Genomic DNA, 18,098 nt, shown 5'->3' with positions numbered 1-18,098 from the left:
TAGAACTCTTCACGTGGTGTCCAGAACTGTCATCAGAACTGCTGTACGAATATATTTATATTTTCTGTAGAGAAAGTGTGTCCCACATTAAATCAATTTATCTCATAAACTATTATAGCCATAGAAAACTTTTACTGGGATTTTCGATAGAGCTCTTGGGGCTCTGTTCAGAACTGTCCTCAGAACTGTTGTACGAGTTTAATTTTTGCGAAAATTGACAATTAATGTTTTCGATAGGAAAATGTTTTCGAATATTGTCGTTTTCTTCGCTAAATTCTGCAAAACTATTGAAATTTTGTACAAAGAACTCTAGAACTATGGCATATCTGTCAAGAACTCCGAAAAAAATATACATTTCTGAAAAAAAGGGTGCCAACTTCACAGTAAGTGAAAAGATTTTCTCCTTAAATTGCAATTATCTCGTAAACTATTAGCTGCACAAAAAAATGTTACTGGGATTTTCGATAGAACTCTTGGAGTTCTATTCAGAACTGTGCTCAGAATTGTCGTACTTATTTAAATTTTGCGGAAATTGACAAAGAATGTTTTCGATACGAAACTTTTTTCGAGTATTGTTTTTTTCGCTAAATTCTGCAGAACTATTGAAATTTTGTACAAAGAACTCTAGAACTATTTCATATCTATCAAGAACTCTGAAAAAAAATGTAGATTTCTGAAAAAAGGGTGCTAACTTCACACGACTGTTCCTGGTGTGTCCGCTGTGCCGTGCGTGTGATCATTGCTTGTACAGCCCTCTCGCAGTGTCCGGAGCAAGTATGGTGGGTCTGACACACCGGTGTCAATGTGTTCTTTTTTCCATTTCCAGGAGTGTATATGATGCTAACAGACATTACACTTGCTAACCGCTGGAATCGCAAGCGTCTCGTCAGCTATCAGACGGTAATACATTTCTCACCGGTAGTGTCGCGACTGTATTAGACTGTCCTATCTATATCTACATCTACATGACTACTCTGCAATTCACATTTAAGTGCTTGGCAGAGGGTTCATCGAACCGCAATCATACTATCTCTCTACCATTCCACTCCCGAACAGCGCGCGGGAAAAACGAACATCCAAACTTCTCCGTTCGAGCTCGCGACTTCTCTTATTTTACTTTGATGATCACTCCTACCCATGCAGGTTGAGCTCAACAAAATATTTTCGCATTCGGAAGAGAAAGTTGGTGACTGAAATTTCGTAAATAGATCTCGCCGCCACGAAAAACGTACTCGCTCTAATGACCTCCACCCCAACCCGCGCATCACATCCGCCACTCTCTCTCCCCTACTACGCGACAACACAAAACGAGCTGCCCTTCTTTGCATCCCCCCCCCCCCCCGGATGTCACCCGTCTATGGCGAACGAGTGCAGTGTAAGCTGTCTCTTTAGTGGACCTGTTGCATCTTCTAAGTGTCCTGCCAATGAAACGCAACCTTCGGCTCGCCTTCCCCACAATATTATCTATGTGGTCTTTCCAACTGAAGTTGTTCGTAATTTTAACACCCAGGTACTTAGTTGAATTGACAGCCTTGAGAATTGTACTATTTATCGAGTAATCGAATTCCAACGGATTTCTTTTGGAACTCGTGTGGAATACCTCACACTTCTCGTTATTCAGCGTCAACTGCCACCTGCCACACCATACAGCAATCTTTTCTAAATCGCTTTGCAACTGATACTGGTCTTCGGATGACCTTACTAGACGGTAAATTACAGCATCATCTGCGAACAACCTAAGAGAACTGCTCAGCTTGTCAGCCAGGTCATTTATATAGATCAGGAACAGCAGAGGTCCCAGGACGCTTCCCTAGGGAACACCTGATATCACTTCAGTTTTACTCGATGATTTGCCGTCTATTACTACGAACTGCGACCTTCCTGACAGGAAATCACGAATCCAGTCGCACAACTGAGACGATACCCCAGAGGCCCGCAGCTTGATTAGAAGTCGCTTGTGAGGAACGGTGTCAAAAGCTTTCCGGAAATGTAGAAATACGGAATCAACTTGAGACCCCTGTCGATAGCGGCCATTACTTCGTGCGAATAGCTATGTTTTCGTCTTCTTTAAAGGCAAAGAGAAAGAGAAAAGATGAAACGGTAGCCCATCATAGAACCTATGCCTACGTCAGGTATTTTTGATTTTCAGTTGTTAAAAAAGAGAGGAGTTTTTCTTGTACCAGTAGGAGGAAGGAAGGATTAGTGTTCAGCTATAGTTCAATTCTTTTATCTTGGCGGCTCGCGCATGCCCGCCTAGATGCGGGAGATTGCTGCGTTGCCAGTTGCACACGACGCACGCGCCAAGAGAAGCAGCGCCATAGTATAGCATAGTTCGCAAGCTTACGTTTAGGGGGGAGCGCGCAGTTCATGAAGTAAAGCCACCACGGCCGCATTAACCCTTTCGCTGCTACAAAGACGTGCTCCCTGCATTCCGCGCTGTGGGCGATTTTGTCACTGCACTGCTCGCCTGTGTAGACACGTTGTGTTCCGACTGCTTTGACACTCTTTATCATTCGATTCCACAAAAACTATTTGGCTCAAAAATTAGATTTTTACCTATCTTCTTGACTGATACCTTCCCCCCATAAATGACTTAATTTTGTTTCGATGTTCAACGCAGTAATTATGCAGCATTAAATATAGTAAACAATTGCACGAAATTTTGAAGAGTTTGCAGAGGTAAAAGTCCATAGAGTATACTTTCCGTATGGTCGATTTTAGTTGCCACAATGTTGAGAATGAAATGTGGACAAGATACCTATATATTTCATTTAATTTAAGTACCACATAAGTGTCGTATGTAATATTGGGAAATATTCCACCTTTCGCGACTGTAACAAAAGTTTTACTTACACTGGGCACGTTTGGCTTTATTTTAAAGCACTTCAATCAATCAAAAGGAAGTAGACAAAATACATTAAACAAAACTGTGGACCTACAAAAACATTAGGACTTGAATATAACGTCTGTCAGTGAAGTGCTCAGAGCTATGTCAAATATAATTTTGTGTGTGGCACACACAAACAGCTTTTATTTGCTAAAACACTGATGAGCCAACACAAACGTTGAATATTGTGCTATCGCAGCACAAAACTACGAAAGGTGACTTGGCAATGGAGGACACAAAATACAGTCCTCTTATGATGCTTCAAAAGAGAGAAACGCGTCTGGTCTAAATAAGTCGCTTATTACAGTTGCAGAAGAGGGATATATTTCAATACCATTGGTAAAACTGCGACTGTGGAACAAAAACAAGAAATAGAACATGAATACCATTGTGTATGTGCCATACCTTTCACCGATGGAAGTGCTTTAAAATAAAGCCAAACGCGCCGTACGTAAATAAAACTTTTATTACAGTCGCGAAAGACGGAATATTTCTCAATATTACATGACACCTATGTGGTACTTAAATTAAATGAGTTGTTATACAGTAAATATTATATGATATTTAGGTATCTTGTCCACATTTCATTCTCAACATTGTGGCAACTAAAATCGACCATACGGAAAGTATACGCTATGGACTTTTACCTCTGCAAACTCTTCAAAATTTCGTGCAATGGTTTACTATATTTAATGCTACACAATAACTGCGTTGAACATCCAAACAAAATTAAGTCATTTATGGGGGGAAGGTATCAGTCAAGAAGACGTGTAAAAATCAAATTTTTTGGCCAAATAGTTTTTGTGAAATCGAATGATAAGTTTGTCAAAGCAGTGGGAACACCATGTGTCTGCACAGGCGAGAAGTGCAGTGATGACAAAATCGCGCACATCGCGGAATGCGGGGAGCACGTGTCTGCAGCAGCGAAAATGTTTAGAGGCAAATCACTAGAAATTTCATTCAAACGAATAAAATTCGTGAAGTAAGGCACTCCAATATTGTTTTTAAATAAATAAAATACTAAGAACCACACAAGGTTTGAACTCATAACCTTTCACATGGCAGCCCAACACCTTAACCGTTCAGCTACCTCAGCTCATCGAACAATGTAACTCCATAAGGACTCTAACACCTCACGCAACTACTTATAAACACTGTTGGTATGACTATGAATTACTCACGCTTCGTCGAAGTACAATAGGAAATAAACAATTACCACTGTCCTTTATTGCGAAAAAGTAGTTCGTGAGATTCAAACAAGCACCTTTCCTTGCTATCGCCTGAATTAGGAGTCTTATTGCTTGTTTGGTTTAATTAATAGAATATGAAGCAATTGGTATAAAGAATGCTTTTTCCAAACTTTCTATAAAAGAAAGTCTGCTATCAAGACATTGCTTTTGTTCTATTACTTTATTTACGACTGAACGTTTCTAAAACTGAAGACACTGGTCCGTGCTCTGCAGTGCAGTCGAGATCTGGCAACGTCGTTCTCTGTTCATTGGCGTGACGTCAGATGCGCAGAACTCGGCCGCCAAGATATATGACGCGCACTTTAGTGAACGAGTGAGAAGCACGCCACTTTTAGCGAGTAATTGTTTGACCGCCATTTTGGGGTCGCTATGAGTAAGTGAGGAGTATTGTCAGTTCGCAACGATTCATGTAGCTGTGAGTATCGTCGCGCCAAAATAAAACATGGCAACACAACTAAAAGTGACTGCTAACTTCGAAACGTTTGATGAAGATTTCAAAACGAACTTCACCAGTGCTCTTTCCTACGCTTTTTCAATTTATAAAGAAAAAAGGGATGATCACTGACAATCCTCCTTTTGTCCTTCAGTCCTACAGTAATATCCACAGGTGAAAGCAACTGCAGATGCAGTTGTCGACGTTATGAATATGCATTTCTTAGAGCACGACGAAGATCTGATACTATGCACAGAGCCTGACGAAGAAAATATTTATGAAGAGGTACTTGGAACATCTCTCTCTCTCTCTCTCTCTCTCTCTCTCTCTCTCTCTCTCTCTCTCCACACACACACACACACACACACACACACACACACACACGTTTATCATATGCAGTCTGTCACAGGTGACTTCTTCAAGTACAGATGAGGTTTATACTCCTGAAGATTTCTCCAAGAGTTCCTCACGTACATCAGCAACATTGGCTGACAAGAAGAAGGTCCTGGAATTTGCTGACGCTCATACGAAATGGAAATTTGCAACATTGCAGTCTAGATTCCCAGTCTTGAAAAAAAAAGATTATCTTAAAATTTGGAGGGGAGAAGTACACCAAAGTGGCACCGGACTTGAAAAGTTGTCCTTAATTGACTCGGAAACGTGGGAAAAATTTCAAGATGCACGACCCTGCTATGAACAAGTGACGACTAGAACCCTACAGCAATGGGCAATGACCGCTGCATTCCCGAATTTGTCGGAGAGTTTTACCTTCCGTGCTTCTAATACTTCGGCAAAATCCTTCAAGGAAAAAATATTCGAAAAGGCAACGAAAAATCACGAAATTCGTCAGCAAAAATGGTGTCGCAACTTTGGACAAAGCAGTGGCGGCAGCAGAAGAGAAGTTTCGTATGCAGATGAGACATTTAAAGCCACATTTCAATATCGACTGAAGTATGAGTCAACGTACAACAGGTCTCTGGTGTCATAGGTACAGAAACTGTTATGGTGAAGAAACTCAATCTATCGAAGACCAACCACTCTTACACAGCACAGTACAGTTTAACCGCTTCAGAGAAACTTTTACCCCTTGTGTTTTTATGTGTGCAAGAGCCTGCGAATATATTTTGTCCTCGGGTAGCCGCCACTGTCAAAAAATTACAAGGCGAGTAGGAAAATGTTGTCGTTACTTGTTCAATGTCAGGGAAAGTAACAAAAGAGCTTAATGCAACATTCTTGGAAACAACATTGAAGCCATACGGCGCAGTCAATAAATGTCTTCTGTTGGTGGATTCTTGGAGCGGCCAAACAGATTCACCATTAATCAAAATATCCACGGGTGTACTGCCGGTCTACAGTGTCCAACGGGCACAATATTTCGGCGATCATACATGTCGCCATCATCAGGTGAACTGACGGACTGAGCTCCTGTGAACGTGCCGGCACGGCACCATTGTATGATGAGACTTTACGAATGAGCTAGGCGAGGCAATGTGTACCATGAAGGTCACTCCACCAAAATGTACACCGCTTGTTCAACCGTGTGATGATGTATATTTCTATCGCCAAGTCAAAATTATAATTGGCTCTGAGCACTATGCGACTTAACGTCTGAGGTGATCAGTCGCCTAGAACTTAGAACTAATTAAACCTAACTAACCTAAGGACATCACACACATCCACGCACGAGGCAGGATTCGAACCTGCGACCGTAGCGGTCGTTCGGTTCCAGACTGTAGCGCCTAGAACCGCACGGCCACTCCAGCCGGCTCAAAATTATAATTAAAAGACTACAAAGTGCCTCTGAATTGCCCCGACAACAGCGAGAAATATCCTCAAGAGACGATGCAATTAAAATGCATTCGATCGTGCAACATCAATTCAATGCTCCTGTGTTCAACCCTATGATCCAGTACGCTTGGTTTGCATCCAAACTGATAGCGGACAAACCGTCGTTTCAAAACTTGAATTAAGTGTCGTTTCCAATGACGCATATTTCGGCAAAATGTAACTGCTCAAACAATGCCTTCATAAAGTGTGCCTTGTGTGAAACATATATATGTTTCACTTGTTTCTATGAAAGATGTCACCATAAAAATTGCAAACCTTCTACTGTCATAATGAATAAAAAGTAGCGCACGTAATCACAAGAATCTTCGGAAACTTTATTTTCATTAACACTTTTGCATAATTATATAAATATACTGCTTCAATGTGTTTAATTTCTACGGTAAGTAGTTGAACAATCTGAAGCAACAAAGTAAGATAACAATGAGAAAAACAGAAAAAAATAATTAGGAATTACTTGGGGTTATCTCAGATCGGCTGTTTCGCACGTAATGCGCTTCACCATTACGGTACGCCGTCAACGACGACTATTGCGCTAAATACGCTGTATACTATCAGAAAAACTTTCGCGAGCATTTCCTCCTTTCCTCAGGCCCAGTCAGGCGAAATATTGAAGGCACTTGATGTGGAGACCCACCTCCTCCTACACACGCAATTTGGGCGAAGTCGGCGTGTCCCGATTGGCGACCTCCCTTTGAGAGCGAAATGGAGATTTTTACGACTTTCTAAGATAATTATATGGCTGCCATTAACCATATACGATTGTCATACTAGCGATGCGCATCACTAAATTCCCGCTGTAGGGGTTATCGTGGCTTGTCATTATATAGCTGTTAAATTTCTGTATTGTTCTAGTGATTGTTGTGGCTTGTCACTACACAGCTGTTATATTGCAGTATTGTTCGGTGTAGATTCGTAGTTGATGTTGTTAGTAATTCTTGCATTCTTTTTGTCTTCCGTAAGGAGCGAGATTTCACACCTGTAGTCAGAGAGGTGCCCCATCTCCCCTGCTAAGGATGGAAGGCACCAATGGCGGCAGCGGACACAAGAGTAAAAGCGCTAAACGTAAACACCGACATAATCTAAAGTGCGCGTCGTTTATGTTGGCGGCCGAGTTTAGGTTCGTTCTGCGCATCTGACGTCACAAAACACGGTCAGCCAATGAACAGAGAACGACGTTGCCAGAGCTGGACTGCAGTGCAGAGCATGGACGAGTGTATTCAGTTTTAGAAACGTTCAGTCATAAATAAAGTAATTGAACAAAAGCAATGTCTTGATAGCAGACTTTCTTTTATAGAAAGTTTGGAAAAAGCGTTCTTTATACCAATTGCTTCATATTCTATTAATTAATTAAACCAAACAAGCAATAAGACTCCTAATTCAGGCGATAGCAAGGAAAGGTGTTTGTATCAATCTCACGAACCGCTTTTTCGCAATAAAGAATAGCGGTAATTGTTTATTTCCTATTGTACTTCGACGAAGCGTGAGTAATTCATAGTCATACCAAGTGTTTGTCAGTATTTTGCGTGACATGTTAGAGTCCTCATGGCGTTTTGTAGTCAGTCGAGCGGCGTTAGCGTAACGATTAAGGTGTTCGGATTCTATGTGAAAGGTTATGGGTTCAAACCTTGTGCGCTGCTTAATGTTTTCATTATTTAAAAACAATATCGAAGTGCCTTACTTCACGAATTATATTCGTTTGAATGCAATTTTTTGAAATTTCTTGAGCTTTGTCTCTTCATTAACCCTTTCGCTGCTGCAGACACATGCTCCCCGCATTCCGCGCTGTGCGCGATTTTGTCATCACTGCACTGCTCGCCTGTGCAGACACATGGTGTTCCCTCTGCTTTGACACACTTATGATTCAATTTCACAAAAACTATTTGGCCCAAAAAATTTGATTTTTACACGTCTTCTTGACTGGTACCTTCCCCCCATAAATGACTTAATTTTGTTTCGACGTTCAACGCCGTTATTGTGCAGCATTAAATGTAGTAAACCATTGCACGAAATTTTGAAGAGTTTGCAGAGGTAAAAGTCCTTAACGTATACTTTCCGGATGGTCGATTTTAGTTGCCACATGTTGAGAATGAAATGTGGACAAGATACCTAAATTTCATATAAAATTTACTGTATAACAATATCTCATTTAATTTAAGTACGACGTAGGTGTCGTATGTAATATTGAGAAATATTCCGTCTTTCGCGACTGTAATAAAAGTTTTATTTACACCGGACGCGTTTGGCTTTATTTTTAAAGCATTTCAATCAATGAAAGGTATGGCACATACACAATGGTACTCATGTTCTCTTTCTTGTTTTTGTTCCACAGTCGCAGTTTTACCAATGGTACTAAAATATATTCCTCTTCTGCAACCGTAATAAGGGACTTATTTAGACCAGACGCGTTTCTCTCTTTTGAAGCATCTTCAGTGGACAGTATTTTGTCTCCTCCATTGCCAAGTTACCTTTTGTAGTTTTGTGCTGCGGTAACACAATATTCAACGTTTGTGTTGGCTGATCAGTGTTTTAGCAAATAAATGATGTTTGTGTGTGCCACACACAAAAATTATATTTGACATAGCCCAGAGCACTTCACTGATAGACTGTATATTCAAGCCCTAATGTTTTTGTAAGTCCACAGTTTTGTTTAATGTATTTTGTCTACTTCCTTTTGATTGATTGGAGTGCTTTAAAATAAAGCCAAATGTACTCAGTGTAAATAAAACTTTTGTTACAGTCGCGAAAGACGGAATATTTCTCAATATTACATACGACACCTATGTGGTACTTAAATAAGATATTGTTATACAGTAAATTTTATATGAAATTTAGGTATTTTGTCTACATTTCATTCTCAACATTGTGGCAACTAAAGTCGACCATACGGAAAGTATACTCTATGGACTTTTACCTCTGCAAAGTCTTCAAAATTTCGTGCAATGGTTTACTATATTTAATGCTGCGTAATAACTGCGTTGAACATCGAAACAAAATTAAGTCGTTTATGGGGGAAGGTATTAGTCAAGAAGACATGTAAAAATCTAATTTTTGGGCCAAATAGTTTTTGTGGAATTGAATGATAAGAGTGTCAAAGCACTCTGAACACGATGTGTCTGCAGAGGCGAGCAGTGTAGTGACAAAATCGCGCACAGCGCGGAATGCAGGGAGCACGTCTTTGTAGCAGCGAAAGGGTTAATGCGGCCGTGGTGGCTTTACTTCATGAACTGCGCGCTCCCCCCTAAACGTAAGCTTGCGAACTATGCTATACTATGGCGCTGCTTCTATTGGCGCGTGCGTCGTGTGCAACTGGCAACGCAGCAATCTCCCGCGCCTGGGCGGGCATGCGCGAGCCGCCAAGATAAAAGAATTGAACTATAGTCTACACTAAAACGTAGCTATTAAACAGAATCAAAGAGTATTACAAAAATGATATAATTTTACTCAAATAATACCAATTATTAATATCGTTATCTCGGAGAGCCAGCAGACAATATTATTGTACGTAACACGATTTTTTCATAAACAAGTTACAACATCGACATTGTTTTTATTTTTATGAGTCAAGAGTATACGAGTGCTGCAACCAAATCAAAAGTAGCTGCCAGAGAAATGGGGCCTCCATGTGAGTGCGTCGGAAATGAACTACGAAGATAGAACCAGCTTCCACAATATTCCATGACTTCTGGAACTTAGGAAATTTTGATGCACAAAATAACTACATCTTTCATGTATCTCAACGGCACCACCAAAACGCTCCCGCCCGAAAAAAGGATAAAGGCGCAGTCTTCTCGAAAGATCGCTACTATATATTCTGTTAAGGGGAGGTTTACTGTATTTTGCTTAAAAAATCGATTTTCTTTTAAAATTGCTTGTTTGGATCCATAAAAGTGTTTAGAATCCACCCCTGAAACTGTTTTTCCGAATACGGAACGGAAATGTTTGTTACTCGCGGTTGAACAAAAAAATCGGCCTTTTTCACGCAAAAGTTTTTTTTCTTTCCGAGGACGAGTTATTGTACCGGTGCTTGGGAGGAAAAACACAAAATTCAAATGAAAGTTTGAACGCATGTGTTTGGAAGTTAGCCCCCAAGCATTTGCATTCTGGTGCGAAGACTGTGGAGATTGCAACTTTCCTGGCAGTGAGCAGCTTCAACGAAGGGTATTCAGCAATTCTGAAGACCCTGACAACGACGGACGTCACCCTGGGACTCTATTCGGCGGAGTTCGCCAAGCATTCGGACGACCACTGGATTCGAGCGGCCGAAAACCGCTTGTCACCGGCCGTACGAGCGGCTCTGGAGCAGCGCAGGATGGCCCAGATCGAGCAGAACGCCCTCTATGAGGAAGAGGAAGGACTAGTTCATGGACCCAGAATAGCAGATTAAACGTAAGTTCCTTAATATTGCGTTTATATGTTGTCAAAACTTCAAATGCATTTTTCTCGAAATGACGTTTTTTCATCGCGCGGTATGTTAACTTCACAATTACTGTACCGATTGGCATGATTCTTTGTTTCCGACGAAGCTAACTAAATTGTCTATGAGTTTTACAACTTTTATTCCGATACATCAACTATAAATATTTTTACTTAGCCGGCGAAGTCGAAAAATCGATGAAATAACCAATGAAATGATAATTAAATAGACACCCTAGCTGCAAACAGGCGTTGATATACTTCACTGGGGACATGTTGAAAATGTGTGCCCCGACCGGGACTCGAACCCGGGATCTCCTGCTAACATGGCGGACGCTCTATCCATCATATATAGATGAAATAACCCTTTTTTTTAAAAAATGGCCGCCATTTTTTTCCTATGGTCCAAATAAATTAAGCGAGGTACAACTCCTAAAGAATCTTATATACTTCGCTAACGTCAACTCAAGTTTGACTTCAGACGAGCCGGCTGACCTGTGACATACCGCGCGTGGAGGTCTACATCGAAATTTTGTTTCGTTCCGACGGCACTTCCGCCTTTGCTCTTCGACATTTCCGATAGAAAAAATTCCAGTTTGTAGAGGAAATATCAACAAACATTTAGACCAAATTTGACATTGATATCTATAACACATCCCGAGAAAAAATTCTCAAAAAACAAGCTTTTTACCAGCCAAAGATAGTAAACCTCCCCTTAAGATGTAAGGCGGAGTCATCAACGTCTGTAAGAAGGCATTTCTTTCAGTTCATGGACTGCACAAAGCAAGACGACGAGTGTAAAACACCATACAGCAAGTTGGTAGTGGTACACAGTTTGTAAAGAAATATCAAAGGGGTACCCCACCTGAAGAGACAAGTGCCCATGACCACATACGAAGCATACAGTCATTACAGCAGGCACAAGAATCCCAGAAAGGTTTATTTTGACTGCGATATGACATCGCTTCTCAAAACCGGTATCATTATCTACACTACTATGAGGAAACGAAAATTTACATTCTTACAGAAGGAAAGTACAGCCGGATTTTCTGCACAGAATACATCATAGGCCTCAAGATGCCACTTTCTGACACTTGTAAAGTATGCGACGAGCTTGATATTGAGATTAAATCTTGCATCCTACCCAATGAGCAACGAAGAGTCTGTGACCTGTGGAAGAAAAGACAACTAAATCACCGGAAAGCAGAGAGCAATGCAGGCTACTATGACAGCAAATATCGCCAGAGCCAAGACCGATTCCAGTATCATGGTCATCTTAGTTGAATTACAGCAATCCCTCCTGTTGCAAAACTTGCTGTTCGTCCAGCTTTCTAGCAGCGAAAACTATGGATGTACACTGAGTACAGATGATAGTGGAACAGGCATCGGACACATGTACGTGTGGGCTGGAGATGTCGCAAACCACGGCAGTGAAATATATAGCTGTATATTTAAATTTCTCCTGGCAAACAGCAGTGCTTTCAAAATAATTTGTTATTCAGATGATTGTGTCAAACAAAATTACTGGACGGTTTTGTGAACACGGTTGCCACTAGCACGTAGTGACAAATTTAAAGGAACTGAACACAGATTTTTGATACCTGGTCGCACACGGCTCCCATCAGACAGAGATTTTGCAGCCATTGAAAAATACCAAAAGCGCCATCCGAGCCAAGTTTTCTCGCCCACTGCGTGGGTTGATATTGTCAACAAAAGCAGAGCAGAACAGAAATTTGCTGTGGCAAGTTATGAAACAAGAATGCATCGTAGAGTTCAGCAAGATGTCTTCTCAGCGCATCACAGAAAGAAATACAGCAACAGATGGGCATCCTATAAACTTTTCAGAAGTTACAATGTTCAAATTTTTGGCCGCAAATACTGATTCAGTTTTCACGAAGCACACTGTTCATGGAGACTTCGGTGAAGTTAATGTCAAGAAGTGTGGCCGTCCAATGCAGACATCTTGAATTACGACCTTAACATCAAAATATCGTAGACCTATTCCCGCACAACATAAGAAACTGTGACGTCATGACATTGACACTGACGGCCCAAAGATGAAATTTCATCCTTGGCGCTGTCAGTGTCATCATTTATTACTGCACTAGAGATGGGCGAACTGAAACACGTAACTGTTTCGAAACAAATGAAACAGTACAATGTAATGTTTCGATACGCTGTTTCGAAACAGTGAAACAGTTTGTGTTTTGTAATCTAATAAACCTACACATTTTATCATCTTGAATGTCTACTCTATAAGTATGTCCATATAAACACAAATGAGGTGTGAGAGCGCTAATCATATCGCAGAAAGCATGAAACTATCACTTAGGCGTCTTGGCAGTTTCGTATTTCCTGCAGCAAATGCGCTGTTTTCGTGTCGTGTGACTTCCATACTTTTCAATTGGCTGAGGACAGCCATAGCTGAAGACAAGAACTACCACAAACGGAACTGGAAGTGGGAGCAAACTGCAGAAACAACGGATATTCTACTGGGATTCCCATATTCTGTTAGTATGGGTAATATACCCATCCTGCTAATTTCCATTCACACAAAGGGAATAATTGTGGATAATAGGCACAGTGACTATAGACTCACAAATAATGCCAAATAATTCGAATAAATAACAAAGTATAACAGAAAAAATTTTTTGTCTTTCAAGGGTTTTCGAACCGTTACTATAAATTCACCATGCTTCCCAGCCTTTCCTGTTCACCATTACAATATCAGCGATACGTCAAACATATTGCTTGCAATTATACCTACATCAAATTTATGTATATGTCTAATAACTGTCACTCTACGCCTTTTTTTTTGTTCAAAATGTTATAGGCTTATTTGCGTTTCTTAATGTGATTACTGTACATGAACAGAGAAGCGTATGTTATAAAAAAGTGTAATTTAACTGAATGATTTTCACTTATTTATTATTTTGAATGTGAATAGTATGCGTTGTTTTATTGCTTGGTTAGTGTTTATAAAGCAGATGTTACGCCATTTCGTAATAGGACAGTCAGCTAGAAACGAAGCTTTATTTTCGGATATCTTCAACTTCACGCTATTGCTTGTCCAGAAGATTTCGACACTCTTGAAAGTGTTTCATGAAGTGTTATGTTGTGTTTCAGTACCTGTGCCAAGCCCGAATCTCGTCCGACACAGAGTGGAATGAAACATCACTGTTTCGATACAATTAGTTCGTTCCAAGCACAGGTGGACTGAAACAGCCTTATTTTGAAACAACGATACCGTTTCTGTGTCTGGCTCGAGATCGAATCTGGTCCGGTTATCCGAGACAGGGGCGGAAGGAAACACCACTGTTTCGAAACAGTGAACCACAGCCGTTCCGAAACACTGAAACAGTTCCACGTATCGATACACTGTATCGAAACATAGAAACAGTGGCCAAGTCTATACTGCACGTTACACGTATTTGAACGTAAGTTTAAGTGCTATAGTAAGGCCAGATTAATCTTTAAATCTTTCAGGCAAGTTTAAAAGCAATCTTTAATGCTGTCACTGTATATTCTGATTACGTGCTTGTTCGTTTGAAAAGAGAAACCGGTCAGTAAAAAACACAAAGTGCAACTTGTAGATGTTTCCAAAAACTTAGTTTTAAATGTCGCTCCCCTGCTGGCAATGCCTGCTCTTGGAAAGCACGATTTCTATTAACGCGGCCAAAAGTTTGCAAACTCCACGTAACAGCCTAAAAATCCTTTGAATATGTGTGTTTTTAAGTACTCATATTAAAATAGTCATTCATTTTATTGGCATATTCACGTAATGGCATACATTTAAAACTTATAATTGTGCAAAATTAAACTTGTAATTGTGTTTAACTTTAATTGCATGTAAACGTAACGTGCCCAACACAATTCTACGAAATGGTCATGGACAAATGAAACTATTTTTATATTATTATTTTATTCTACCATCTTGCAGCCATTACCATTACGTTACTGTTCAAAGACAACTACCAGTACTGCAAATTCCACTTTACTCAAATATTTGGTTTGTTTTATTCGTTTACGATTACACAGTTTGTAACAGTAGCCTATCTGGAAGTAGTCGAAAATCTCACAATATGAGTGAGTGACAGTATATTACGTACATGTGTTGGTACGGACTATAGGAACAGACATCCACACACGTAGGCACGGTATCACCAAGGACCACGAATAACGTCTGAAGTTATTTGGGTGGGCATATTTGGTAAGAACGAGACAACGTAGCTTCAATCGGTACAGATGATGCTTACTTCTATTGAACGATTTAAAAACAGACTGAATTTTATCGAGGAGACACACGCTGACTATCATATCGCCACCTGATACGTTTCATTTACGAAAAAAAATTGCTAACTGAAGTCAAAAGAAACGGCTTGTCTTTTCTCGCAATGTGAATGATCGAATTAATACGACTGTGGTGTACAGACGGAACAATTTGGGCACTGGACGGAATAGTACCCCAAAAGGATATTATGCATGAAATTTACAAATGTCTTACCTTTCAAGTACGCAAGGGTCGTAGAGAATCAGTCTTCTTTGTTGACAGAGAACAGTTCCATTCTTGTTCGCGAGTCTTGCATGTAAGATCTTTCGAATCTCTTTCCGTTAAACTGCCAGTATGTTGCTATTGATATTCGCTGTATTTCGCACTTTTCATAACAAATACGGTACATCACGCATGGTACAGTTTCCAAGGTGAAATTTACTGCAAAGATAATGAGGGGACGAAGATATGGTTGTGGAAACAAATGAATCTTGCTGCACCATTGAATGTTCGTTTGAATTTCGGATCGTATCACGCTCGTAAGCTGTTGTTTAAATGTCCTCCTCCTGTGGAGTGTCTTACAACGTATGCTACTAAATTGTATAATATTTTTAAAAAAATTAAATAGTTCACAAGAGCCCTCTACAATTTACGGTAATTTTGTGTGGTGTTGGCTAGCCTCGAACGTGCGATGTTAAATCGATCATGCTGGTGGCGGGCGTTATGAGTTTGTTTACGTTGGTCACAACAGCAACGACAAAAGAAGAGCGTTACAAAAATACTTGTAATTGCAAGGGAGACGACTTGCCTTACTCGTTGTAGGGGTTGTCGTCATGTAAAAGTCCATTCGGGGGTGTGGATGGATAATTTGGAAGTGTCGAACCATGTATTCTTCCTGATACTCGTTCGTTTTCCGCGTTGTCCATAATGAAATTGTAACGGTATTTCAGCATCGAAACTGTTCTTACGAAGTTTTACACACTTCGCACCACCACAGTCTACACAGTCCCGTCTTTCCTCATCAGGTAGTACTCTACATTTGCGACAAAAAGTCGAACAATTTTGTACGCTGGATAAACACGCAATTAGATTCTTCCATTTGAGAGAATCCGCCGAATAAACGTCAAGAACACCAGACATACCACTGACTAACGTCATAAGTCGTCTGGATTTCCCTAGCAAATCACAAATAGTCCGCAGAGGTATGTAATTTAGAGTAAATAAGGGAACGGCGGAAAACAGATAAAAATGACGATCACAAATAATTGATCACAACGCCCACCGCCGGAGTCACACGATCGGTTTCCGATCGCACGTTGGATGTGTTTCGTTTGGACCCCGCGATTTCGATAGGCAATCATTCTTGGAAATTACCAGAAAGTATTACTGTGGTATTGCCACAGTCTAATGTTAGGCTGTTGTATTATATTTTCATGTTATGCAGAAACCGTTAAATTTAACAAAAATTAAAAATAAATTTCATGTGGAGATCGTCATGTGACAGCAGATGAAAAACAAAGTTAAATCTAACATTTGAGTAATTTAACAGATGGAAAAAAAGAAAATTCGGTTTGGCCATTTAAAACTAAGCTGGCATTCAGTACTTCAAGTATTCAAGTATTTCAAGTAGTGTATGTTCCTGCTGTTCTTAACAGTGTGTAAAATCTAACAACCTATATTATTTGCAATCAGTGATTTCTCGTCGATAGCTGTTCCATAAAGGTTGACTCTGTCTTTTCAAATGCCCAACTTCTCTCTTATAATGTTAACAGCTCTGCCTGACTGACCAACTTATACTTTTCCAGTGTTCTTCCATGGGACTTTGTACACACATACTCCCCAAGCCTCCTAACGGTGCTTGGCGACGGGTGCCTTTTACTAAAACTAGTCATTACTGGTTCCACTTGCAAAATGTGCGAGCGAAAAACGATTGTTTGATTCTCTTGCCTTCTCGGTCCTTACTCGAAATGTAAGTTGGCGGCAGTTGAATCGTTCTGCAGTCAACTGCAAATATCGGTTTTCTGAACAGTGTTTCGCGAAACGAACGTCGTATTCCCTCCAGGGGTTCCCATTTGAATTCATGGCGCATTCCCCTAATTCGCACCTGTTGGTCGAACTCCGACCGTTGTGGCCGAGCGGTTCTGGGCACCTCAGTCCGGAACCGCGCGACTGCTAAGGTCGCAGGTTAGAATCCTGCCTCGAGGTATGGATGTATGTCATGTCCTTAGGTTAGCTAGGTTTAAGTAGTTCTATGTTCTAGGGGACTGATGACCTCAGTGTCCCATAGTGCTCAGAGCCATTTTTGTTGGTCGAACCTACCGGTAAGAAGTCTCAGAAGACACTGAATTGCTTCGACGTCTTCCTTTAATTTCACCTGGTGGGTATCCCAAACAGTGGAGCAGTACTCAAGAATGGGTCGCACTACTGTTCTACACGAGGCCTCCTTTACAGATGGGCTATATTTCCTAAATTCTACCAATAACCCAGATAGTACTGATATAAGAGATACAGAAGATCCAATGAAGATATTAACGTTTCGTCACGGGATCGTTTAGTCAGCATGAGAGCAATGCAGAGACACTCAATGGACTCAAGTGAGGAACGCTACAAGTCAGGCGTTGTGTACAATGGAGAGGTTTACTACTGGAATTCGGATAGTGTGCGTTCCGGGAAGAGTCGGAAAACATATTACTTCCTCCCACATACGTCTCGCGAAATGACCACAGCCGGCCGGAGTGGCCGAGCGGTTCTAGGCGCTACAGTCTGGAACCGCGCGGCCGCTACGGTCGCAGATTCGAATCCTGCCTCGGGCATGGATGTGTGTGATGTCCTTAGGTTAGTTAGGCTTATGTAGTTCTAAGTTCTAGGGGACCGATGACCTCAGATGTTAAGTCCCATACTTTTCTGTAAACTTGTTGAAAACATTCAGAACAATCTGTTTCTCGCGCGCGTGTTTCACGACGGAGCTGGAACCAGCCTCAGCCATTTTCACTCTAC

This window comes from Schistocerca nitens, chromosome 12 (genome assembly GCF_023898315.1).
Source record: "Schistocerca nitens isolate TAMUIC-IGC-003100 chromosome 12, iqSchNite1.1, whole genome shotgun sequence".
Classification (NCBI taxonomy): Eukaryota; Metazoa; Arthropoda; class Insecta; order Orthoptera; family Acrididae; genus Schistocerca; species Schistocerca nitens.
This window is presented reverse-complemented; position numbering follows the sequence as displayed.